Raw genomic sequence first — 27574 nt, forward strand, 5'->3', positions numbered from 1 at the left:
CATACTAATTCATATGTTCGTTTGTTCACAGATGGTCGCGGAACGAAGCCAGCATCCAGGTCTAAGGAGCCACGAGGATTCATTAGAGGGAGGGAGGAAGGAAGGTGTTCATCGAACCCCCATAGGTATGCTTCCTCGTAATAAACTATATACGCTTCTCGTTTATAATAGAAAACGGCACCCCAGCGATCGTTTTGGATACTTGGCGAAAATGATAGCCGTTCCATAATTAAATGCACTGCTCGCATGGAACGCGTCCCATAAAGCATATTAATGGGTGGAAGTTGGAGGAGATGCGCCCGCTTTTAATAAGCCGCTTACGAGCTCGTGTTTGATTCGCGTCTTGTAACTTGCCACGGTATTTCTCTTCGGGAGAAGAATAATCTCTTGGCCGGAGAGGGGCCCCTTTTTAGACGAATATCGCGGAGAAGATTTGGCTGGCTTTTATTTTCTTCCTCGGGCGGGTAAAGGATTCGTTCTTCATCCTCATGTTTGTCCCCATGTTTTGGCATTATTAAGATGAAATTTATTTCACGGTTTGAGAGAGAGAGAGAGAGAATTTTGAGAAAAAATCGATATTTGAAGGGATTAGATTCTTTCTCAACTTTTCCATCGTTTAAATAATGGGATGAATATGCATTTAATGTTGGATTAATATCGTAAATTTCATAAATGCAATATTTTATTGTAACAAATCGAACTTCATTAATAAAATATTGCTTTGTATAATTCGTTAATTGATAAATAAACAATTGTGTGCAATCAAGAGAGGAAATAAATAACAAATATATGTCTTCATATACACAAAATAATTCTTTAGTAATTAATAAATTGCATAACGATGTTATATAAAAATTTAATATCTAAAATAAATTACAGTTTTAAATATCTATTTTGGAAAAAGAAAAGAGAAACAAAATTTTATTCCTTCCCAAAAAGAAACAAGAACACGATAACCTATCTATTTAAAAAAAAAAAAGAAAGGAAAATATTACAATTGCAATCATCCCTTAATATATATAAGCAATGATAAACTCTTTCCAAAATTTCCAAGAATCATTTTTCTACGATGGATAAACTTGCTCGCGATATTTTTCCCCCTCCCCTCTCTGTGTTAACACCACAGATCATTTTATCTCGCGGAATAAAACGAAAACGAACTGCCAATGGAAAAACGGGCCGTCAAACTTTACGATAATGCGGTTTTTTCCCGTGGAAAGCGAATTTTCCGGGGAAAAAGAGGATGGAAAGGTTAGGGGAGGAAAACTAAAAGTACTACCACAAGCCGAGTCGGCGCGACGAAAGAAATGTTCGCGTGTATCCCTCCCCTCTTTCTCTTTCTCTCTCTCTCTGCTTCTTTTCCACCCCTTTCTTCCACCCCCGCCAACCCCACCGACACTTGCCGAAGTTTTCATTCATAATTAGAGGGAAAAAAGGGGTGAAAATGGGTCAGCTGGCGCGCGACGACGGAACCGCCACTTGTAGAGGCGATAAGGAGGCAAAGCCATCCGCGAAATCGTTAGCCTCACTTTTTTGTTACGATTAAGCGTGGAAGCATTTTCATTTATTTTTTTTTTTTATTTTTTATTTTATAATAGATATCGTCCGTCGTAATTTGTTAATTCTCGATCAAACAGTTTGGATTTATTAATATCCAAGTCGTTTGTTTTCGATAGATTTTTATCTATTTTTGAGAATAGATTTAATATTTAAATTATCTTTTTTTATGTTATATAAAAAGGTTTGTTAGTTTGTTTATTTTAATATTGTTTGAGGGGAAAGTAAATTAATTTGAATCTGTTTTTTGGGGGAGGAATAATAAAATGTATTTTGTAGGATTTTTAGAATAGGTGATTTGAGGAACAGTTTGCATTCACACGAGCAGATTCTTTTTATTAATTATTAAATCCATTTATGCGAATATATGTATTAAAATTTCAATCCCATGGAGTTTAAACTCCATGATTTTCTTCTTGAAGAAAAATAGAGAAATTGGAGCGAACTTTTTCATCGTTATGGGTTTCAAAAAATGTCTTAAAAAAATTTCAAGACACTTTGCACCACCATTACAATGTTTACGAGTGGTCGTGATAAAAATAAAAATTCAGAAGAGAAAGAAATTCGAAAGGTGAAGCCAATTTCTTTACGCATAGATTACGTATCGTAATAAATAACATTTTCCTCGTATCGATGTTTTCATATACCTCAATAACGAGGTTCTTTTTATTTACGAAAGCAAATTGGAAAGCGATTTACATAACGTATAAATAACACTCTCCGTGTGTATCTCATTTCAAAGACGGATACTTGGAATACTCGAAACTTCGTATATTTACATTTTCTTTCTATGTTTATATATCGAAATATTCGGAGAAATACAAGTTCCGAGAAATAATAATCGTTTCAACAGAGGCGTGTGAACAATACGTAAACACGACGAGGTCGGAGCGGCAGTTGCGAGGAAGACGCGGCGGAACGAGTCCGTCCACAGCGTGAGCGATCGTGGAAAAACGTTGCGAGACGAGGCAGGAAACAATGCAATTTGCCCGTCTGGTAACCGGGCCAGCGAGGGTGAAGGGTTGTCGAGGAGGGGGAGGCGTCCCGAGGAGGAGAAAAAAGGCGACCGAATCTACGAAGTGAAAAAAGCATCGAGGAGAGGAGAACAAAAAAAAAGAAAAGAACAAGCGCGAGGAGAGAGAAAGAGCGAGATCGAGTTTTCGAGGTAGTGAAAGGGGGGGGAGGGAAGGGGAGCAAGAAGGGATCGGCGTCGGCGTTTTCATTCATAATTAGAGAAAAAACAGAGGAGGTGGCGGGCGCAAAAGGGAAGGCGTGCCTCGAAATAAGACGGTGGGAAGAGGAGAGGGCGAAGGGTGGACGAGAAGGATGGAAAGAGTTCTCTCTACGTAGTACGCTCTCCACGTAGTAGAAAGAAAGAGTCAATGAAGAAAGTGGCGAAGCCGGTGGCGCCGGTGGGGGTGGCAGCTGCTCAATGAATAAGAGGATAAGAGAGGAAGAATGGTGGCGAAGACGACGAGGTGGGACGAGGAGAGAGGACGGCGGAGGCCTGAAGTAAGTCGAGAAAGAAAGAGGGCGAGAGAGGAGTGAGAGAAGGAGAGAAGAAAGGGGGGGAGGGGTGAATGGTGGCGCGCGCCAGAAACGGGAATGGGGGGGGGGTGAAACCGAGTTGCGGGGAATCTTAAAGACTTTCGCCATTCTGTTAATTTTCTTCTTAAAGTGGGTTAAATTATTTTATGACTTCCGCCGCGTTCCCCCTCCTTTGCCCCCCTCCCTCTCCTCGCCTCCCTTTCGCGGGGTGGCGGCGCGAGTCAGCACCCCCCGAATCTAATCCACGGCCGCCCCCGTCACGTTCGCGGCATCGTGAAAAGCGTAATTCCCTCTTTGTCTCGTTCTCACCCCCTCCCTCTCCTTCCTCGTCCCCCTAGGCCACCACCACCTGTGCCTTCTTCTACTCAACCGGTTCTCTCTACCGACCCACCCCAACCCTCCTTTTCTTTCCAGACTTCTCTCTATGCAAGTATCTGAAAGTATCAGCCGCGTCTTTTCTCGCGCTTCTCCCACTTCCCCTTCCCCCATCCCCTCCCCTCCCCTCTCCCCCCACCGGAGGACTCTTTCCGCGAACTGTGCGGAAAGTTTCCGCTTCTTCTTCTTCTTCTTCCGCTCCCGAACCGCTCCTCGACCTCGACACTCTTCCAACTCCGTCAGCTGATCATTTCATTTTCTTCTGAATCCCGCGATATCGATATCGGTCAGTTAATTTCATTCGTTCGATTTACATTTAGGTAAAAGGTTAGACGATGCTTTTAGTTATTTGAAAATTAGTTATTTGAGTTTCGGTAATTTGGTATCGATTTGTATTGGAACATGAATATACGATCGAGTTTATTTGAAAAAAGGGGATGGTTTATTTTATTCTTTCGTTTTCGTGGGAGATTATTACGTTTTTTTCTTTTGAATCCCGCGATATCGATATCGGTCAGTTAATTTCATTCGTTCGATTTACATTTAGGTAAGAGGTTAGACGATGCTTTTCTTCTCGATCGATCCTCTTGATTCTTCTGGATGGATTCTTCTCTTCTCGAAAGGAGAATCTTTGGATTTTGAGATACGAGATAGAGTATTTGTATTTACGTTTCTTGTTCGTCTTGAGTTTTTAGGAAGGATACAACGTGTTACTTTTATAGGGTTTTTTTTTTAGTTATTTGAAAATAGAGTTTCGGTAATTTGGTATCGATTTGTATTGGAATATGAATATACGATCGAGTTTATTTGGAAAAAGGGGATGGTTTATTTTATTCTTTCGTTTTTGTGGGAGATTATTACGTTGTCACGCGAGTTTTATAATTTTTATTGTATTACTTGGATTAATATTGTTATTTTACGAATACAATTACAAGGATATTTCATTATTGTATCAATTTAAATAATGTGTCTTTGTGTTATTTAAATGGATATAATTATTGGAATATTGATTTAAATTTTTTAACAAACGCGTGTCTTTATTTTAATTCGAAACGCTTAGCATCTTTCTCTCTCTCTAAACGGATCGGCGAGAAGAGCTTCTGGTATTTCCTCCGGAGGAGAAACTTAGCCGATGTTACAAACTTTATAAAGTTTCGCCATTTACTCGGGCAAAAACGAGGAAACTGGCGCGAGCAAACAAAATCATGGTTCGAAAAGTACTCTCCGACCTTCGACATCTTTCCAGAGTTTAACGGGCGCGATTATTACTTTACACCGCAGCTCTTACTTTCCACTCTCGGCCGTTGTTCGTTCCCAAACAATTTTACACGGACACGCCACTTTCTTAAATTCAACCTTTACGCTCTGGAACAACCATTTTCCTCTCAATTTCCCTCGATACCGACAACCCATCTCTCTCACATCGCGCATTCATTTTTCATTCCTTCTATTATACATTTCCACGATGTTTCAACTCCTTTCGTAATTGTTTATTTAGCATAATGTAAGATCGAATGAAAAATTAAACGAAAATACCACTCTTACGCAATTCTTCTAATATAACGTGACGTGATATTGTTGTAGAATTCGTTAATTCTGATTTATTGTGTATTGTAAAATAAATTTGAAATCATTTCTATCGATTAAACGATCTGAAGAACGCTATTTACCTTGAACGATCGAACGATTCTTCGATCGACGACGAGAATAAAATTTACGGACGAAGAACAGAGCCGTGGAAACTCGGCGGAAGGCTGAAATCGCTGGCTTCTACTTCCGCCAAGTAATTATTCTTTCTCGACGCGTCGCCCGTGATAAACAAGCCACCTGTAAGTCGCGTCTCCGGATGCGGGGAACGCATCGAGAAAGGAGAGCGAAGCAAGACGTTGGCCAAGAGAGGATCGTCGAGGAAGAATTATCGACCACCTCCTCCTTCCTCCCTAAACGCTGGAAAATAAAACTTTCGTAAAACAATCCATCCACGATTCATCCCCGCCTAAGCTCGTCCCTCGTTAAAAAAGAAATCTTTATTGGAAAGAGGACAAGAAGAATCCTTCGCGACGATCGATTAAAAAAAAGCAGGAAACAAGCATGGATGGACACTGGACCGAAGAAAGCAAACGTTCTCTCGTCCACCCCTCGTTCCGTGGGGACGCTGAAACATACGTAGATACATGTACACCGATACAAAGACAGAGACAGGGGTGGGCCACGATCGGTCGAGACCCTGCGCCGGCCAATGGCGTTTCACCCCCGTGGTGAGGGTGGGTTGCCATGGTAACCCCTCGCCATACACGTACGTGGCACGTAAAGGCGCGTATACATGTACGCGTGACGCTCACTCTCGGGTTTCGCCAGGCCAGAGGGGGATGACTGGGGTGGTTGGTGAGGCAAACGGAGGCCGGGCCGAGGGGGGGTTCGGGAAGGGTGGTGTTGGTGGCGAAGGTGAGGTTGAGTGAACGGGGAGGGGAGGAGGGCGAACAAGGGGAGTAGGAGGGGAGGAGGAGAGACGGGATACCTCTTCCACCCTTGGACAAGCCCAATCGATCGAGGTGTGCTTCGGCCGGACGAAACTCACCCTCTGTCAGCCCGCCCTCCTCGATCCAGCAGCCTCGTACCACCGTTACCATCGCCACCACCATCGTCACCACCAGATCTCCTCTCTCTCGCTTTTTCTTTCTCCCTCTTTCTACCCTCCAAAGCAACGGTGCCTGTTATTTGAATGGGGAGGAAGGAGAGGGTGGCGACGGGGGGGTTGAATGTGACAGAGTGCCACCCCCGAGGGCCTCTCCCGTCGAAAGTGCGGCGAGCACAGAGACTCTTCTCTCCGCTTGTCTCTCCCTCCCCCCTCCCCTCCCCCTTCTGTCCCTTACTCTCCATCTCCATTCCACTCGTTCCACTTCCATCTCTCCGTCTCTCCATCCTCTCCCTCGCCTCGCCCTCCCCACACCTGCCGCCGCTGCCGCCTCCTGCTCCGTAGGGTGGCTCGCAGGGGGTTGCGGAGGAACGGCGGGGGTGTGGTGGTGGCGTGGACAGAAATCAATATAAGACGGGCCTCCACGTATTCCTGCCCTCTCGCTCGCGCGCAACCAGCCTCCCTTATGTTTGTCTCCCCGCGTGTACGCGTCCTTGTCGCGCCCGCCTCCAACTTCGGCCACGTTCCTCGTCCGTCGAACCGAGGGGACCCCGTCGTTGCATCTCTGTCACGCTCTCTATCTCGCCCTCCCTACCGCCCTCCCTACATCCCACTCTCCCTCGAGGGTGGACTAACACACGTACACGGGCACAGAGGCGAACCATACACGTGCGAGGGAAACGCGAGCGCGCGCGCGCGCGCGCTGGCAAACCAACCATTTCTGTATAGGGTGTGTTTCGACGTGTAACGGGTGGCTCGATAATACGGGAAGAATTGTTTGGGGAATGAAGTTTAGTCGGGAGGATCTTTCTTCTTCTTCTTCTTCTTCTTATTCTTGAATCGTGGAATATTATTGGAAAGATTCCGCAATTTTCCGACCAATTATCTTAGCCATCTTAGTTAGTCGTAACGGGGAGCATGGTGTTTCTCTCCGACTTTCGATCGAGATACGGGAAAAGTTTGTGAAAAGTTGCCGCGCCGATGAAACTCTCTCCATAAATCCAACGAAGAAAAAGGAGCGGAGGGACTGCGTTGGAGAACGGAGGAGCGTATGAAAGGAGTGGAAGAACGACAGAGAGGGAGGGAGAGAGAGAGAGAGAGAGAGACGTGAAAGTACGGAGGAGAAAGCGATCTGAAAAATCTGAATTACAAATCCCTGCCGGTTCCTCGCTGCTCAATTAACTTTCGCTTTCCTCGAGACTTAACCCCACGGTTAGCTAAGGATCGCGAGGACGACGAGGTGGACGACGAGGTCGAGATACTTCGTGGACACCCGTTTCGTCGCGGTATATAGGATCGATAGAAGGACAGCAAACGTGTGGGGAGAGTGGAGTTCGTATCCTGCGGATAAGGGAACGGCATCCATAAATTACGACGCAACTCTGCAGGGTAAAAGTCCTGTACAAGAGACCTCCTATGTACGGCTGAGGTCTCTTCCAGCCACCCTTTTCCTTCCTCCCTCCCCTTAACCCTCCTCGAGCCCCCTTTACGACCAAAGCCCGCGAGGGCTGAGGGTAGGCGTGCTTCGGAACTATAAATTTTATCGTTAAGTTGTTTAGAATCGCGGTCTCGTGAACCATTTCGCGCTGTATCCCCAGACTTGATTTCGCCCACTTATTTCTTATCGATTTTTCTCGTCGATCTCTGGATGTCGATGATCCGTAAATAGAAGGAAAATAGAGAAATTGCGTGCCGTTCTGATGGAGATCCATCTGAATAGATTTTCTGGATAGAAATTTCTTTTTCTTGGAATTAATGGAAACGAATTAATCCAATGATTCCTTGAAATTTAAAATAGGAATAATATTATACGGTATCAGATTAGATTCTTTATCGTTTGAAAAGTGATTCCATTAGAGATTTCGTTCGAGATACGAATAATGAAATATATTTTAAGATACAATATTCGCAGTAATCGATGTGTCGTTGTTGTGAATATTTATTATTAAATATCAAATGATTCTTTTATTACAAAAAAAAAACACAATTCTAAAATAATCCAAATAAATTCGAACACCAACTCATCAATTTCAATTCATCCAATTTATCAATTCGAGAATCGGTACGGAAAGGAAGCGTCGTCGAGGAAGAGCTTAAAGAAAAAAAGAAAAAGAAAAAGAGGAAGAACGTTGCACGTGGCACGCGGCCTACAAAGAAACAAAAAAACTTCTGTCGTCATCGTCCTCGAGGGTGGTAAGCCCAAGTGGTGGGCGAGGGAGGGACGGTCTGGCGGGGTGTGTTATCGAGGAGAATGGTTGGGGAGGAGGGAGGGGGATTGGTCGAAAACGTGGGTGATGGCGATGCCTGCTGCCTTCCATGCTCGACCAAAGGAAAGAAATAGCAATGGGTATAAAGGATGGCCAGGGAGAGGGGGGGGTGGATTCGATTCCTCGAAAAACTGTACGTTTTTCTCGCCGATAGAATGGCCGGGACGTCACCTGAATACATTATGTGTTTTCCACCCCTGGGGCTAGGATATTGAAATTTTTAATATCGGAGGGTGGCGGCCGAGGGGGTTGGTCGGGCGGCGGACGAGGGCGGGATGGATGGAGAGCAGTCGAACGTCTATGGCTTCACGAAGCATCCCTCATGTAACCACCCTCCCACGGCGATCCCTTATTTTGCCGTCGATATAACCGCTGCTGGATATATGCGCGCGCGTATATGTATATATGTGTGTGTGTGTGTGCATTTTACGTGTCTGCTGCACAATGAATGTGCACACGCGTGGACGCGTGTTTGTGCTCGAGCGTATGTTTGTGTTTGGATATAACGGCGACGGATATATAGACGAGGAACTCTGCAGGAAGTTGTTGCATTATCGTTAACTGTCACCTCTTCCGGAGATCGATAACTGGTTGAATTCGAATTATCTTCGATTTTTCGATGGTTCGTTGATCGCGAATTCGTTGGAACGTTCTCGATAGGAAAATTTGTATAGAAATTGTAATTCTTTGAGAGAGTTTATTTAAAGAAGATTTTTGATATTTGAATTAGCGAGATTCTTTTCTTACATTTAGACAAAAAATTTTTACGTATAGGTAAATTAATAATTTCTTTTTTTTAATTTTAAAATAAATTCTCTTGTATTTCATTAAAGTTTCGCGCGATAAGTTTTCGCGAAGAATAAAATATTTATTTCTGGTCGCGATTAGAAAGGGTTGTTTAACGATGGTTAAAGACAAACGAATATTCGCCGACATTGTTAAGAAATATGGAGCAAGAGGAAACAAAGGATATCTGTGTCTTTTCCTGTTCAATGGTTTTCGACTCATTCGATGGTTAAAGAGGGTCTAAAGAATCCTTCGCTTTGAGATCTTTGCTATTCAGTCTTTGATCAGCTTTCTTTGCAACTTGAAAAGCTCATTTCATACTTGTTGCTGCTTTTGAATTGCATTTCTTAATGGCGACATGGGAATAAGTTCAAAGGACGATGGTCTATGTAATTTTTAAAGACAAGACGAAGGAAAACCAAGACGGAAAAAAACAATGAACTGTCTTTTGATCATCGCGTATCTTTCCTTCTTCTTTTTAAAAAAATTATTTCATGCGACAAAGAATTGCCGGTTGATTTTATAATTCATCAATTAAATCATCGATTCTTATAATAATTTTTAAATGTTCGATAATTTCGATAATATTATAATCGCTTTAACTTGATGTTTCGTAATATATTTATAAATTGATTAATATTTATGAAAAGAAATACGTTTCTGTAAAATTTGTTTTTAATAATTATCTTTAATCGGAATTATGTAATTTCATTTCCCTTCTGAATGGAGATAAAACAACGGTGAATTAAATTTCCGCTTTTGAGTTTCCGATACAATGAGATATTCGAAGTAATTGACATTCGATTGATTACCGTAATTATGAAACTTCAAAACAGCGAGGGTGGGGAAGAATAGAGACGATAAAACGTTGATCTCTATTCAAACTTTAATAATATGAATATAATCGGAATATTCATATAACGGAACGTAAAATTATCACTTATTGCAATTAATATAATCAAAAATCGTCGAACTGGGTTTCGAATAACGAGATCCACATTGAAAATTCAGGAAGAAAAGTTATATGCTCTAATTTTGCTTAATTTTTTCATTTATATACCGCGTGCAAAAATTTCATGCAGCCTTTTAAATAATGTTAAGAGGAATATGCGAAAAATATTTTCTTAAATAAGAATCTAATTTTCTAATTTCTCTATTTAGATTTTTTAATAATTTTCTTATTTTAAATTACGTTTCTCACAATCTTTTAAATATAATTCTCATTGTGCTCGACGTAGTAGAACGTATTCTTCATAAATCATCATCGAACGAAGATCCGACAATAGAAAATATAAATACTCGTAACGAAACGATTTATTTTAAACGACATACATATAAAGGAGATAAAGATACGTAAAGATTGGAATGGATAATAGCCATAATTGTGTGACAAACTCTTTCTTAGCGCAGTGTGCTTCACAAAAGAAAGTGCATGCAATTAACGATAAAGTCATGGAGGCTAGCTTCTCTCTTTCTGCACGAGTGCAGTGGCTTTTTCACGATGATTTACCAGCATGAAAACAAGTATCAAAGGAAAGAAGAACGATGCCCTCCGCTTCAATAAGGGCATCCACTTTTATTCGTCCGGGAGTTCCATTACAAGACTGTAAAGTGGCGTGCGTACTTGCCGTGAGATTACATCGGCCCTTTGTCGAACTGGATCCGTCATTTAATTCAATTTTCCTGTTCTGCACATATATTAAAGCATCTGTTGCCGCCGGTGGAGATCTCGGGGAAGAAAGTAGCGATTGAGAGGGAAACGACATTTTGACGCTCGCCACTTCAGAATCGGTGCCAGTTGGATTAAACGCCGCTTCCTGCGACGATCTAAAATTATTTCCGCGAATGGAACGTTATCTATTGATGGTGATTAATGAATTTCATGATTGGAATTCCTCTTGGTGATATTTATTTAAAAATATATATTTCGATGGTAATTCAAAAGAAAAATCTAAATATTGCGAATGAATAATTAAAATAATGCTATGAAAATAAACATTTTGATAAAATAGTAATTTTATATATATATTATTTCTTAAATTACATTTTTTTAATATTTGAGTAATTGATGAATAGTTTCCATAATTTTATATTTTCGACTAAATCATGAAATCGTAGCCTTTAGAATTATGAACTTAGGCATCAAATTTAACTCTTCCACACTTCAACATCTCGATATCTCCCTAAAATTATTAGAAGAAAAATCCTCGAAATCTCGAAGAGAGTGCATCCGGGAAGGAAAATGAACGGAACAAATACAGGCGAAAAACCAGGTCAGGGAAGAGAGGAGGAACGCGTGTCGGCCAACCGACACCTAAAAAGCAGTTGCCCGATCCAGGGGATCCAGTTTCGAGGATGCGCAGGTGATGGCACACGACAATGCGCCACACGGTTACGAAACAGAAAACCTACAAGATCGTTGAAACGTACCTTCGACCGCGACCCATATATATGTATACATATATATTTTCTACCTCTCGATCCAGTTTCTCTTACGCAGCGACCCATCCAGTTTCTCTTACGGACGCTCCGTTAATTTGGACTTTTGGTGACCGGTGCTCACCCTCCAACGACCCTTCCGGCCGAAGGACGGATGGGCGCGTGCTACGGGCGCCCCTCTCGAGGCCTTGGGGCGCGACCCAAGGATGGCCTGGACGGGTCATCCGTTGACCCTGGGCGTGCTGCCCGGCCCCAACCCCCCTCGGTGGTCAAAACAGGCGGAAACATGGCCTGACCCTCGTACATCACCGGCCTGGACGAGGATGACCACGAGGTTGAAACGGTCACGCGTCCGCCAATTAAAAGTAAATTCGTTTCGTCTCGTGGATTGGAGGCTGTATCGTTGAGGGGGGAGGGAGAGGCGAGAATTATCGGTAGGGTGGCTGGGTTCGACGTTCATCGAGGCGGGGATGAAATATCGCGGGCCACGATTAAGGCGTGAATTATTTATTGCTGGGATGATGCTCGCGTTTCCGTGCTGGCATTAACGTTCTTCTTCTTCTTCTGGTCCTTTTTTTTTCGTTGGATGGGAAGGGGAGGGGGTGAGTTTGGGGGTGGTGTGAGTGGAAATATTGATACGTTGGGACACGCTGCGGGGATCGGAGTGTTCTGGAATTGGATTTGGGAATTGGTTTTTTAAGTAAAGTGAAAAGTGGAGAATTGTTTCGAAGAATGGTATTTTTGGAGTATTTTTGGAATGGTTGAGGATGAAGGTAGCATTTTTATTTCGGTAAAGAATTATTACTATCGCGTTAATAATTATCGTATTTTTTTTATTTATCGTTCAATTTTAGAAAAAAAGAAAGTACATCTTTGATCATTAACGAAATATATTCTTCTTTTTCTGTTCGACTTTTGTATAAATTATATGATATCGTGATCGAGGTTATATTCGCCGAGTGGAAAGTGCGTTTCGTATTCGGCCGCATCGACAGTAGAAAATTCCGGCTGTATTCGTACAATGACGTCAACCTACATTCACACGCGTACGTTATTTTTTTCATCCCTTCTCATCCCCCCATTCTTCGTTCAACCCTTCGAAAAAATCGTAGGAATTTTTATTCGCGAATCCAACGCGACGTTGACCTAACTTGGGTCGAGCTACTTATCGCGCCAACTCCACTTTGTCTCGAGTGAAATCCAAGGTAATTCGAGATCGAGCTGCATAATTCACGACCTCTACGAACGTTTTTCTTTTCTTTTTTCTTTTTTTTTTTAGCGGTAAGGAGCAGAAAAAATTTGATTCTGGTAGAAAGGCCTCCGTTTATGATTATTTTTTGAACAGTTCAATTTGAATATTTTTTTATTATGATTTTTACCAAATGTTGCCTTGATGAAGTTGAAGTAGCTTCTTTGTGGCATAAAGAAATTGTAATGTACGATTGTAATTTGATTTTTGTTACTTTATGCGGAGAAAAGAATAAAATAGAGTATTGGTTTAATTATTTTAAATGTAGGAGAATAATGAATGTAGATGTAAGAAAAATATAATAATATAGTTGTAATATTCTGATTGATTTTTAAATATACTTGAAAGTAATTAATAATATATTTAATTTCCGTATTATGCTTACAAATCAGCTGTATGTACTAAAATAACTCTCTCTCTCCATGCTAAATCTGTTTTAACCACAGTCACGGTTATACTTGGTATTCACCCTCAAACAGGGGAAATATTAAATTAGCCTGATGGAAACTACTCGAGGCATTCTCCTAATATACAATGCTCTCGATTCACCTGAAATAAAAAAATGTTTTTTTTCCTTTCAAATCGAATTTTTCAATCAAATTTACAAAAATTATTCTTCCTCTTTATTATTCCAATATACTTAAATTAACTTTAAATTACACAAAAGAAATATTAAAGTTTTCTACCAACAATCTCAAATCCTGTTCAATAAATAATCAATTTCTTCTTCAACTTTAGCATCTATTCCTCTCCATCTTCTCATCATTATCATCCTCCAACATTTCATTACATATCAATCGAAACCACAACATTCCCCCCATACATCATCCCCCAATCTTAATATTCATCCCTTCCCTTTCCCTTCAGAACACCTAAAAACTATCTAAAAAAAAAAAAAAGAAAATCGGTTTCTCGAACAACCAACAAAACTTTCCATCAACAAGTTCATCATCCAACAACTTTCCCCGAATAAATCATCCCCGACCCACTTCCAAACCCACTTCCCCTCCGCGAAAAACTAAAATTTCCAAGCAAGCCAAATCCTCGAGAAGCAAGGCAGCCAAGCCTCGCGTTCCCCGTGTTTCACCTGGTGGCTTGGCGCGGGCGGATTATTTGGTTCTCGAGAACGCGGCCCGTTCCCGGGGGTGGTTCGTCGTCTTGGAGGATACGACGTTCGGCTGGGTCGGCTCGGTGTGCTCGTTACAGCGCCTCCACTCTGCAAGATTCAATATTCTAACCAAAATCCCCGGGGCTAAGGGTGGGCGGGTGGCGCGGGGGCGGTTTGAGGGCAAAACTTTCCAGGCGTGCAGCCGCGTGTTGCCACCGCGCCCCATCGCCCGACGAGCATCCGGTTGGTCTAAAGTTTCCCGCTTTCGCCGACGTGTACCCGTACCGTCGCCGTAGTCGTCGTCTTCGTCGTCGTCGTCGTCGTCGACGGTAAACTCGCAGTCCACACACGAGGTACGCGCGCGAGGAACGAGGGGGATGGGATCACGAGCGAGTTACTTGACGGACTCGACGTTTCTCTGACGTCGTACAGTTACCGCCAAGAATCCAGCTCCGGTGAATTTCGGATAAGGAATTCGATGGGTTGAGAGACGACGACGACGACGACGACGAGGACCATGCGAATCCGCGGTATCGGGAATTTTATTTGCCGGGGTAAAGGGATTCCGGGAACGGGGGTGGATTGTCCCAACCGTGCAATTAGATTTGCTTTAGAGCAGCTATACTCTTTTGCCATTGTTATATATATATTGGAATTATTTGGATTATTCAATACTTATTCAGATAGGGGTAGTTATTTTATTGGATTGTTAAGCGTGTAATGGTTTTTTCTTTTAGAAAAGTATTTTTCAAAAATGTGAAACAAAATTAAGTTTCATTCTTAACAAAATTATAATTTCCAATATGAATCAGCATTTTTGAATCACAAATTCCAGCCTTCAAGCAAAGTTAAATAAAAGCGTAGCTTACCAAGTAATATATTTCCAGGCCCCTAAGAAAATTGCCGAGATGTGCGGAATCACGATAAAAAGTCTTCTCCTCGGCTCCCCCAAGGCACACATGCCCGCGTGTATTTATCCCAGTCGCCCATCCCCCACCCCCTTGGACCAATCGAAGTCTCCCGCTTTATCGGCGAAACCGAGGGTGTTCCTCGGGCGGACGGAACTGCCCCTGCGTTCCGGCCGCTTTATCGTCGAAAATAGGGGTGGTTTTCAAATAAAGGGGGAGGTGGACGTCGATTTTGCGCGGACTGTACCCTCCGGAAAGCGTATAAGAGCGGCCTCGGCACAGAGGGAAAGACCTCCGGCTATGGCCTTCCATCTTATCCCTCTTCCTCCACCCTTTTTCCTCCATCCACCGTCCCACTCCCTCTCCTATTTTCCCTCACTGATGTTCCGTTCGTCTATCTCCGCGTGTTTGCGCGTGCACGACACGCGATACGGATAATGGAATGTATCGATGATGCAAGTTGCAGTCTAGGCTGCATCGGGGTGAATTTTCGACGCCATGATGCCGAATACCGGCCTCCCTAGTCGCCATGTATCTACGTGAAAATTGTTTTTTCTTTTTTCATTATTTTATTCGGATGTTTTTGTTATCGAAAAGGAAAATTTAAAAGAAAGATAAGAAGGATATAATATTGGTTTAAGTTAAGTTCGTTATTTGGATAGGATTGATTAATTCTCTTTTAACAAAGAAGATTTAATAAAGAAGGAATTTCTTTGATAAGAGAGAAATGTACGAATTGAATTGGATTGGATTAATGTGGAAAATTGTGAAGGGATTGAGACGAGAATGTTTTTGTAATATAATGTGTGATTTAAAAGTGGAAATATTGATTAGAAAATTTGCAGAGATTGAGAATCCTTACTTGAGGTAAAAAAAAGAGTTCTTCTTTTTGATTTTACATATAGGGTAAATAGTTTCGATATAAAAATGAAATAAACTTCGAACTTTTGAGTAAGTAGATAGAGTAAAGAATATTCTAAGGAAATTGTACGAATTTAAATCTGTTAATTAATAAGCAAACTTATCGAAGAATATTACACTACTATAGTTCAAGAATTCTTAGTGCACGATAAGCAAGAGAAATTTCATCTTCCGCGTCGATGATCAAAGGCATATTTCTAACGATATACTACAGAATATAGTGCAGAATTTCATTTTGGTGCACGATGCGCTCGCCACAAAGATCCACGAACTTTAATCAAACGAAATTACACATTCTCAACACCTATTTACACGATTCCAATCTTAATCTTACGTTTCGAAAAAAATCTCTGTCTTCAATATGATACCGCGAGAATCATCGTGTATATATAAACAGATTACTCATATACGTGTAATAAATTTAATTTACTACCAAATCATTTATTTCTATTATTTATCTTTATTTACATTCAGCGAAATAATCGCGAAATCACATATTACTTTCCAATATTCCATATTCCAATCCAAATTATTTACAATTTCTTATTGCAATTCAAATATATTTACAATTTCTTAATTGTAAATAAATTAATAAAAATGCGCAAATTTAGCCGCAATTCTCGAGAAACATGAAGAAGCTCTGCAATAATTCAATTGAAAAAAGTATATCACAAAATAACATATTACTTTCCAATATTCCATATTCCAATCCAAATTTACAATTTTATTTACAATTTCTTAGTTGTAAATAAATGAATAAAAATGCGCAAATTTAAGCGTAATCGATACATCCTCGAGAAACATGAAAAAGTTCTGCAATAATTCAATTGAAAAAAATCGCTCCAAATCGAACTTTCCCCTCCCCCAACCATGCTCCAAACAAAATTCCATCGTCCAACCGGCGCACGTAGCCCGATAAGCCTCGGGATCCGTAATTCAGCGGACACCGTCGCATTATTCATCGACACCTTTTCGAATCCCCGTGCCGATAGAGTCTGGAAGGGCGGCAGGGACGAAGAACTTACCCCCGGCGCATCGGATTTAACGCGTTGAACGCTGCTCTAATGAGGTGCGCCACGTTTTCACGATCCTTTCTCTCCCTCTCTCTCTCTCTCTCTCTCTCTTCGTTCTCCTTGTTCGCCAGGTAGACGCAGCAGTATTTTTAATGGGGCACCGCGCTCTCCTTTTTTCCTTTTTTTTTTTCCTCCTCTCTTTCCACCCTTGGCCGTGTTCCACGTTCGACTACCAACCCCTTCGGCCGATGGTGGATACCTGAGTATCCGTGACGCAAGAGGTAGATACATAGGTAACAGCGGCCCCCGGGGGTAAAAGCAACGAGAGGAAAACTGTCCGCGCGGCGTAGATTGAAATTCAAATGAGACCGCGAGGATATTCTAATTCCGTGCGGGAACCCCTTTTTTGCATATCGGGACCCACGCAGCTGCCATCCCCGGGACCCAAATTATATACGTCTCTCTCTCTTCTTTACTCTCCTCTCCTTCGCCCCCTTCAACCGTTTTTCTCTTTTCTATTTTTCTTCCTCTTTTTCCCTTTCTTTCTTCCTTTCCATTCGATCGTTGTCGTTGAGAGCGTTAGTGGAGCGTTTTCGGGTCGGGCGGCGGCGCGTGATCCGCAACAATTGAGAATCGACAGTATTCAAATCCGTGGGCGACGGTAGGTAGCTACCTAAGCCCCAGGCTTACCGGCTGCCTTTCGTGCAGATCGATTTTATGTTGCGGAAAGACGGAACACGCCGATACTCCGGCGATTATCGCCACCCACGCCGATAACGCGCCGCCCCGTGGCGGACTCGCGTCCGACTCGGTTTCGTTCGGGAGGGTGGGAACCTCGATCCGTGTCCTGCGATTAGGCGGAATTGGAAGGTACGATGGTGGTTACCTTATTTGCATTTTGTTGATATTGGTTTCGCGGTGGATGGAAGAAGGGTGGGATTGGAGAAGTAACGCAACTTCGAGATTGGAGTATGATAATTGAGAAGGCAAAGAAAAAGAAAAAATTGTATTTGATGAGGAATTTTTGGAGAAGCAATTTTAAAATTCTCTTTGATTGTGAATTAGTTTTTAGGATATTAAAATATTCATCGAATTAAAGTATCGTATTGAGAGATTGGAATATGATAATTGAGAAGGCAAAGAAAAAGAAAAAATTGTAATATGCTTGGTTTAGATAATTATTTTATTCGATGAGGAATTTTTGAAGAAGCAATTTTAAAATCCTCTTTGATTGTGAATTAGTTTTTAGGATATTAAAATATTCATCGAATTAAAGTATCGTATTAAGAGGTGGAAGAAAGTATAAATGAAAATAAATAAAAATATGATATTTGCTTTTTCAAGAATCGTATACTCTTCATCGATATTTGCATCTAGATGAAAAGATTTGATTAGACAATTGATAAGAAAATAATTACGAATGTTAGATGTAATTAAATTATTGAAGAGAGAGATTCATACAATTTTTCGTTCAATTCCTAAATTAATTTCCGTAAATTTTTTCTTTTTTAGGACGCATCGAATCGTATTTACGAACGCCTTCCACAATTTTCCTTTTAACCCACTTCGCTTGGCGAGGAAAAAAGAGGAGCGTGTACATCTTAACAGAGGGTTCGCGTTTCGTTGGCTCGAGAAGTTGCTCGTTACGGGTAAATGAAACGATGGCTTGGCATTGTTCAGTGGCTCGTTTTCAGGGAGCGCGAGCGGACGAGAAGATTTATGCCGGCGAAGAAAACTTGCGCCGATAAAGTGTTCCCGTGCTCATGGCGAACGCTTATCGTCTCGTTATTCCGGATTTTCGCGGCGAAAGTTTCTAGGCAAGTGAAAGGGAGCACCGTTCCCCATTCACAAACGTAACGTTTTCTTTCCACCGACTGGCTGCACTTTTCGTTTTCATCGATTTTCATCCACGCTTAATTTCTCCCTCCCCTCCACTCGACCTATTTTAATAAAACACTATTACTCACCCAATACATCCAACAATGTTCGTAGTATCAAAAGTAAACTCAAATCAACTTCGAACCACTTCCCTCCCCCTCCTTTAAAAAATTAAAAAGAATAAACGAGAAACAGTTCGACTAATCGGGGAACCACTTTCAATTTTCATAAAACGAGCGGGAATAATCCCGATAAAAATCCGCAGGTGAGGCTTTCCGCGAAAAGTCAGCGGGCTTGATGGGCCGCCTACGTGTCCAGGAAGAGAAAGAGGCCTAGATCGAAGGCGGGGAAGAGAGAGGAGAAGGAGAGAAGGGAGGAGAGTGCAAACGGCCTGAGGGGGCCGCCGCTTTGCATAATCAAATCCCGCGATGATGTAGCAGAATGCGAAGTACCCTGTCGGCGGTGCGTCGAAAAAGCAGGGGGGGGGGGTGAGGGATCCCGCGGGCATGCGAGCACTCCGAAAAATGCACTCCCTCCTTTCCCTCCCTTCGCTTCGCCCGGTCACAAGGCCACCCCTCGCCCAAGTCCTTCAACCGAACCCCTCGCGGAATTCCGGGAATAAACCGGAAACACCTACTCGTTTCTTCGACTGGTGGCCCCCGCGAAATTTCAACCGAGGGACGTTTCAAGGGGGGAGAATCGACTGGGAGAAATTTTTCATTCGAAGGGGCCTAGGGATTTTCGGCGTGTTTGAGGATTTTATTTTCTCGTGGGGGAGGAGGGGTGTTACGTCGAGGGTAACGAAGAATGATGTCTCGTGTAAGATACGGGGTGAATTTTTCTTTTAAAGAATGTGAAATCTTGATTTCTAGGTGTGTGTCTCGTTGGAATTGTTTGGATTGTGTTAAATTGGATAACGTGTGTGTTGGTGTTGGTGTCTGTAGATGAATGTGGATGTAGGAGAATGTGGATTTTGAGGTAATTATTATTAGATTATTTACGTTAATGAACATTTTCAGCATTTGTTTTTATTTCAATATGTTCATGGAGAGATGAATTATTAGGCTTGCTTGTTTTTAGTATAATCCTCTGTGTTTCTTTTATTAAGTACACCAACTTATATATGTTCCTTTGAAGTTTGTAACTATCATTGATATGCAGAGTTTGCTTGTGTGGTGCGTATAATTAAAAGAAATACAAAAACGAAAGAAACTAGAGGAGCAGCGTTCTTTGATGTAAAAAGCTGTATACGTTAGAAGTTATTTAAATTCCCTGTACAAAGCTCAGCAAATAATCAAGTTTTCTCTACATCTTTATTAAACATCTCATTATCCCATTGCTTAATCCCTCAACGCATAAATTTTATCGATAAAAAATAATTAGATTTCTTCTACGATAAAAAACTATACGTATATTTTGAGAATATTAATCAAAATAAACTAAAGATGCATAGGTTACTATATAATCATATTCATCGTTTATTTATTTAACTTGAAATATTCCTGATCCAATCCATATCCAATAATCCAATCCAATTTAATATCCATTATCTATCATCTTTTTTACCATTCCATCCAATCTCCATATTATTCCATATTATTTTCTCAAACCTATCGTACAAAAATTCTATCGAAATTTCTACCTTCATTCTCGCGAAATCGAACGAAATCCACACCATCGAACAACAAAAACAACTTAAAACAAGCCAAACTCTTCTCTCTACCCAAGAACCAAATAAAAAAAAAGAAAAAGAAAGAAAAAAAAACCTCGACGAAGAAGAAGAAGAAGAAGAAGAAGGAAGAAGGGTCACCGGGCACGTCCTCCGGCATTTGGAGAAGCGTCGCGGGTGTGTTGAGACGGAAAAAAACCCCCGTGGAATTCCCCGCAGGGGAAGAGGGTGGCTGGCTCGCAGGGTTGGCACGTACCCCCTCGTCAAAATGGACGGGCTAAGCCCGTATAAGTCTAACGGGATTTTCGATCGTGGGCGGGTGAGTGCAGGCCGCGGTTCGATGGTGGGTCTGCAGGGATGTAGGGATGCGGGGGTTGAAGGATGGCAAGGGGGAGTCCTTCAAGATGGCGGCTATAAGGGATGGTTTAGGGCGCGTGAGGGTTGCGGGTGAGGCAATATATCAGAGACGAAGGAAGATAGAGAGGCAGAGAGAAAGAGATATCCCTTGCCAGAGGGTTGCTTCGCCCCCGATGGTGGCCGTTACCACCCCCTTTCTCCTCCTTCCATTCTCTCCTTTCTCTCCTCGATCTCCTCCGCGTCTTATCCCCAGTTTCTCCCTCTTGCACGTCCTCGTATCGCCTTTTCTGCCTTTGCTCGCCCCTCGATCAAGACCATCCTCCTCCCTCTCTCCCTCTCTCTCTCTTTCTCTCTCCCTTAACTCGTCCCCGTGGAGCCCTCGGGTCCGTTCACGAAAGTATAAACGTCGGAGGAGACTGATGGGAATGGACGAGACGAGGGAGAGAAGAAACGGACGATCGGGAAATAGTGGAAAATCGAATGGCGAAGGGTGGAAAGTGGAAGCGGGGGGTGGGAGACGACGACAATTCGTTGCTTCCAGGGATTGAAGGCTTTTCGTTCGAGGCAGAGCACCCTCTCTCTTTTACCTTTGCCGCGCTGATATCAGGCCAGGGATGGGGGAGGGAGGGGGCGATGGAAATATGCCAGCGGAAGTCGTCGAAAAGATCGGTAGCCGCCGATGCTTGTTGATGGATTCGTGTAAACGCGCCGAAACCCCCTCTCTCTCGTGATTCTGGACGAAAGGGAGGACGGATGGATAGGCGATACGTTTTTTTGTTTCGCGTGGAAGGGGAATTGTGGAACGTGGTTGAAACCGTGAAGATTACCGATCGCTTTTATGAGAAATTAAAGTTGGAAGATTGAGAATCGAAACTCTTGTGCGTCATACATGACGAATAATTTTGTACTTGTATAACAAGAATCATTTATCTAATATACGTGATGATAGATTCAACTTTTTAATATAAAGATTAATTTTATATTTTTCTTTCGTACATGAATTAAGAATAGCATTGGATCTTCCATTGGATATCTATATTATATTTTTACAATTTTAATCTTCTTTAAAAATCCCTCGGATCACAATTTAAATTCTTCTATCCTCTCCAAAGTGATGTTTGTCTCGCGAAATGTCAAAACAAATTAGAACAAACCTTCCTCTTTGAATCCATTCAACAAATTCATTACGAGACACGTAGAACAAAGTAATTCTTTCATTAATCGAAAGAAAAAGAAGGGGATAAAAAGGGGGAGGGGGAAGAAAACAAGGAAAATGTCTCGAGCAAACGTTAGACGAATACGACACACGATCCAAGAGGCAGCGGAACAATCGTCACGTTCAAGTACGTCGTAAATCCGCGCGTACCGGAAGCGGGCTAAGTGTCGCGGCCGGTTAAAAGGCATTATAATAAATTCACGAGAAATTTATCGCGCGAACCACCCTGGAAACGAAGCGAAACGAGACGAGAGAGAGAGAGAGAGAGATATGGTTCAACAACAGAGAAAAAAAATCCGGAAGAAAAATAGAAAGAAGGAAGAGGAGGAAAGGAACGAGCGAACACGCGCATAAAGATTTCAACTCGCATCCAGCCGCCCCACGCGGCGTATCCGGCAAAGAGGAGCGGTAATGAGCTTCGAATTCGTTCCCCTTAGCGTGTACTTTAACCGCGTTTCGCTGCGTTTTTCCGCGGCGAGATCGTCGCGAAACAGGGGAAAATCCCTGAAAGAAATCAAACGTGACAGGCAGAGAAGAGAGAGAGAGAGAAGAAACGAAAGGAAAGGAAAGGAGAAGGAAGAAGAAGGGAAAAAGGAGCAAGACACGAGAGAGGAAAATAGAGAAAAGAGAGGCAAGAACAGGGCGAAGCGGCACAATGGCCGACTCGTTAATCGACGTCGGGCTGGGAAACGGGGGCGAGGAAATCGCGTGTCTCAAAGTGGCGGAGAGAGCGTGGCAAGAAAATTTCCCCGATAAAGGGGAAGAAAAACGAGCGGGGGCGAAATCTCCTGGAACGAAATCGCTGACTTTTTCACCTGCCGATCGTTCCTATCCACCCGAGGTCCTCGAGAAGCTCGTTTCCACCCCTTCCCTTTCGCCTCCCCGAGTTCCTTTTCGTCCACGCCGAAATCTCGGTGAAATTCAACCCTAGTAGTAGTATTCGAAAAAGAGAAGAAAAATACGCGAAAACGAATAGAAGAATGGAGGATGAGAATCGTGATCGTGGCGAGGAATCGGAAATCATCTTCGAATCATCTTCGTCCGAAAGGGACAGAAAGGAAGGATCTCCCGTTTTTTTATTTCTTTTCAGGGGGAAGAGGAGGGGGATAGAGGTGTACACGAGTGATCGAGGAAGATGAAAGAGGCCGTGTAGTCGGAGCGTGAGAGCCTGAGGGGGGGGAGAGGGATGGTTGGAGGAAGACGGACGAATGAAAAGCTTCGAGCTTGCGGTAAACATCGAGCGTGTAATTCGCTCTTTAAAGAACACTTGGACGATAATTAAGCTGGGTATGGAGGGGCACGATGCAGCCTGTTTGCTCCCGTGGGGGGAGGGGGAGGAGGAGGGAAGGAGGGTTGGTGGAACGAGGATGGCGAGCGAGATTGAAGCGAGGGAGATGGTGGCGCGGCGGGGGTGAAACGCGAAGAGGGCGAAACGACGGGTTCCGGGCACCGTTGAAAAGATCTTTTTCCGTTTTATTTTTCGTGACCATGGCTCGGAAAGACACGTGGTTCTGATTTTAATTAGCACCGGGGGTGCACTCATAGGCGCAGCGCGCGCACCACCCACAGAATCTCGGGCTTAGAATTTACCCTCCCCCCCTCCCTCCCTCCCCAGCCCTCGTTCCGCTTCCTTTCCTCGTGGTCACCCCTTCACCAACCAACCCCCTCCTTCTCCGACCCCCCGACTCGCCGCCACGTTTCTTTGGCCGTGTTCTCGCGCTCGGTCAAGAGGGTTAATCCGACAGCGAAATTCTCGTTTCCCTTCCCTCCCCTTCCCGTGGTCGAGAGCGAGCTGTTTTGATAAACGCTCGTTCCACCCCCGTTACGAGGAGGAGGAATTTCTAGAGATTTTCTCCTTTTTTTTCTCCCCCCGTTTTCTTCAAAGTTGAATTATATTCGTGGAGTTGAGTTTTTAATATTATTTTCGGTATTTTCTTTTTTCCCCTTGTAACAGATTTAAGAAGCATTATTCAATGTTTGTTCGTAGATTTTTCAACAATTCGAGGGTATTCTTTAATTTTTCTTGCGTTAGGATTCGTAAAGAGTAAGGTTATTTTTTTATCAATTCTTTCTCTTGGATAAATTTTTCCAAAAATCAAAATAAAAAAAAATCAAAAAATCAAATAAATATTTCTTAATTAAGTCTTTCCTCTAGTCGTCATTATCGTTGATCTATGTACAATCGTCATTAATATTTTCTAATAAAATTTGAATTTCTTCGTTACGTTTATAACTGGATTTCTAACAATAATAGCAACGTCATCTTTTTTATCTTATTAATGTACGATATTACAAGCTTATATAATATTACAAGCTCATTCACGACACGACGTGAAAAACGATTTGTCTTCGAAACCGAGAACTTGGCACCACTATCTGGAAAGTGGAGGGTAGTAATAGGAAGAGAAAAAAGCTTCAAATATTGAGTTTCCTGCATCACCATCTCCTCGGTCGTTCGTGTTTCCCTAAAGAGTTTGCCTCATTAATTAATGCCATAGGGAAATATCATAATTTCTCGCTCGAATTTCCTCGATTACCCTTCTCTCATTTTTTTTCTTCTTTCGCGAATATCAATTTCGAAAACAAAAATTTTAACTACACTTTAATGGGGGTAAAAAGAGGGTATTGATAATAAATGATAAGCGAAACATTTTTATCACACATTTTATTTACATATACAATATTCTACATTTATTATCATATTAAAGATCTCGTTTCTTTTTATACGAAATTAATCCTCAAGTTTAACGCACAGAAATAATCCCTTCCAACTAAAAACCTAAATTTCCCCTCCCTTAACTATCACACACGTAAACCAAAGACCCGCGAAAAAAGATCGACACGTTATTCAGAATCGAATAACGAGTATCAACGTGAGCAAATTGCGTATCCCTATTCCTCTCTCCACTCTCTCTCTCTCTCTCTTTTTCAGATTAAAAGGAAAAAAGAAAAGAAAACAAAAGAGTGACGACTCCCGGTAGCTTTTCTTCCCCTGTTCGTCGCGGGGGTGGCCGGAGGCGAGATGGCAGGGGTTGAATCGTCGCGCTCACCGACGTTTTATACATCGCCGGGTTTCATGCGGCGGTGGTAATTTTTTTATTAGCTTGAAAACCACTCGACTCGTCGTCGTCATCGTCGTAGTCGTCGCCGTCGTCGTCGACGTCGTCGTTGGCGTCGCCATCCTCGTGATCGTTGTATCGCCGCTAGTCGGTGAGGCTCGATCCACCCCAAACAGGGGTGGAAAAAAAGAGAAAAAATCGTCCATTCCCCTCGATCCATCAGACGCTTCTCTCTCTCTCTTTCTCCATTTCTCTTTATCTCTCCTCCGTTTCACTCTTCCGGTTACCCTTTGCCCTTCATAGCCAATCCTGTTCCAACCCTGTGGAATCGTCGAACGTGGTGGTGAAAAGAACCACGCGTTCATTTGCCTTATTAAGTAGTTTTGCGGGAATTAAGAGCGTGTCGCTTTGTCGTCGTGGCTCGCCCTCGTCATTGTTCAGTTTCTCGCGGGCTTATTCCGCTCGTTTCTGGCAAGAAGTGGCGGCCGAGGAACCGGAGAGAAAGTCTGAGCCGGGCCGGCCTCTTTCCTTTTCCGGGACGCGAAGAATAAGCATGTTTTTCGAAGGATGCCTTTCTTCAATTTTCGAGACAGTTCCTTTCTTCTGAAACATTTGTGATAGATACGTTTGTTTTTTTTTTTCTTATTCTTTATATTAGATAGCTTTTAGGATTTAAGAGTAATTAGAAGAAAAATGAGAAGAGGAAAGGGGAAAGATACATTTTTGATAAGATATTTATTACTTTGAGAATTTTTATTTTCGTTATTATTATATTAGATTTTTATACAGTGAATAGTAAAACGTAAGTGTTCAAATATTCAATCAAAATGTAGGAAATACGTCGTAAAACAGGCGCTAAATTATATTCTTATACGCTTTCGTTTCGTAACAATAGATTATATAGTATTAGTTCAAGAAACAAATGAATCTTTTCGTAGATTCGCGAGGAAGAATTAAAAATTTCCTTGTCGAAATTAATTCAGAAAATAGAGGAAAGTGTGCCATTGAAGTTCCTTTTTGTTTTATCTCGATATCTCAATCGATTGCCGAGGTATAAGGATTCAAAGTTAGTATTTAAGACGGCGCGAAGATTATGAATGGGCTCGCGACTCGGTGACCTACATTTTTTCCTGGAAATGCGTACTACGTTCTTCCAAGAATCGCGTCTTTCGTTTGTCTCGAGTTTGAGATAGGTCAGTGAGACGACGTGCGAGCGAAAAGTCCGAATAAACAAGAATAGAGATAATAAAATGAAAAAAATTCCTCTTTTCTTTTACACGACGATATCGGGAACCGGAAGTCGTATCGAGATAAACGAAAAAGCGTTTTAAAGGGTAAGGTTTCGCGGTTCCAACTATCGTTCACTTGTTGACCGGAAATCATTACCTTTGGAATTATAACTCTTCAAATTTTTCCTAATTTTAATAGGATTTAATATAATTGATCTAAATAACTATCTTTCGTTTACACGATGATATCTCGGCAACCGGAAATCGTATCGAGATAAATGAAAAAACGTTTCAAAGAACAAGATTTCCGTGTTTCTAAGAATCTTTCATCCATTGGCGAGAAATTGTTATCTTCAAAATTATAGCGATTTAAATTTTCTATTAATCTTAATAAGTTTTAAAATGATTTGTGTAATTGTTTGCAAAGATCTTGTTAATGATATATTGAAAATTTTGTATTTGAAATATATTGTATTTGAAGACCCATATATAATTTTTCACGCGCATCTCTCATTTCTATGAATCACGAGATATTAAAATACTTTTGCTTACAGGTGACGGTATTCGGAACTTAAGAACGACTCTTTTCCGGTTTTACTGGTGCTTAGAAACTTTTAGAGGGTAATAAACTTGTTTCGCGTGCACGTGCCACTTATTAAGATGAATCATGGAAACGAGCGGTATTTTTTTCATCGTCTCTGTTGTATTTGTGTGAAATCCTGTATTTTTAAAAACTTGTAACCACCAAGTTTCGAGCAAAAAGAAAATATAAAAAGTTTTCAACAAACTTTCGATTAAAAGTTACTAATCACTTTATTTACATAACAACATTAGAGCGGGAAGAACGTTAAAATTTAAACCCGTAATTATAACAAAATTTCCCGTAACTTTTTCAATATTATACTTGTTGCGCAAAGAATTTAATTTAGAATCGTAGTATAAAGAGAGAGTGAAACTTGTTGCACAACGAGGAATTTAAATTTTAATTCATTAGAAAGCCAACAAGTCTCTAATCCTTGTACTTTTTAATGCAATTTTCGTGTAATTTAAAGTTTCCAGTATTTATCAGTTATCCTATACATAATGCTTCTCTCTTTATTTTATTCATTTGCGAAACTTTTATAGAGATTTAAATATTATGCATATATACAGGAAATTTCATACTTTTCGACTGATAAAAAAATCTAAAATATAATAATAATAATATGGACAATATTTTTAAGGCCCACATTTTTCATTTTAATATAAAACGCAATAAAATCTAGCAATAGAATATTAAGAAATAAATAAAACTACAAATTCAATCTCGTATAATTAATATTATCTGAAAAAAAATCATCACATATTAAGCGTACATTCC

General features: G+C 41.7%; 1 long non-coding RNA gene across 4 annotated transcripts in view; it reads left to right on the forward strand.

Annotated features, from left to right (window-relative positions):
* The window catches only part of LOC100578841, a 62240-nt gene that overhangs the window by 28827 nt on the left and 5839 nt on the right, over positions 1-27574 (forward strand). For 3 of the 4 annotated variants that reach the window (XR_001704687.2, XR_408863.3, XR_003305480.1), the window contains 2 exons: positions 32-125; positions 18319-18384. This is a non-coding gene — a long non-coding RNA (uncharacterized LOC100578841). Of the gene's footprint in view, positions 1-31; positions 126-18318; positions 18385-27574 lie in introns of those variants that run through there. The other variant, XR_003305481.1, reaches the window with a different exon arrangement.

The sequence above is a fragment of the Apis mellifera genome, linkage group LG10 (assembly GCF_003254395.2).
Source record: "Apis mellifera strain DH4 linkage group LG10, Amel_HAv3.1, whole genome shotgun sequence".
NCBI classification, from domain to species: domain Eukaryota; kingdom Metazoa; phylum Arthropoda; class Insecta; order Hymenoptera; family Apidae; genus Apis; species Apis mellifera.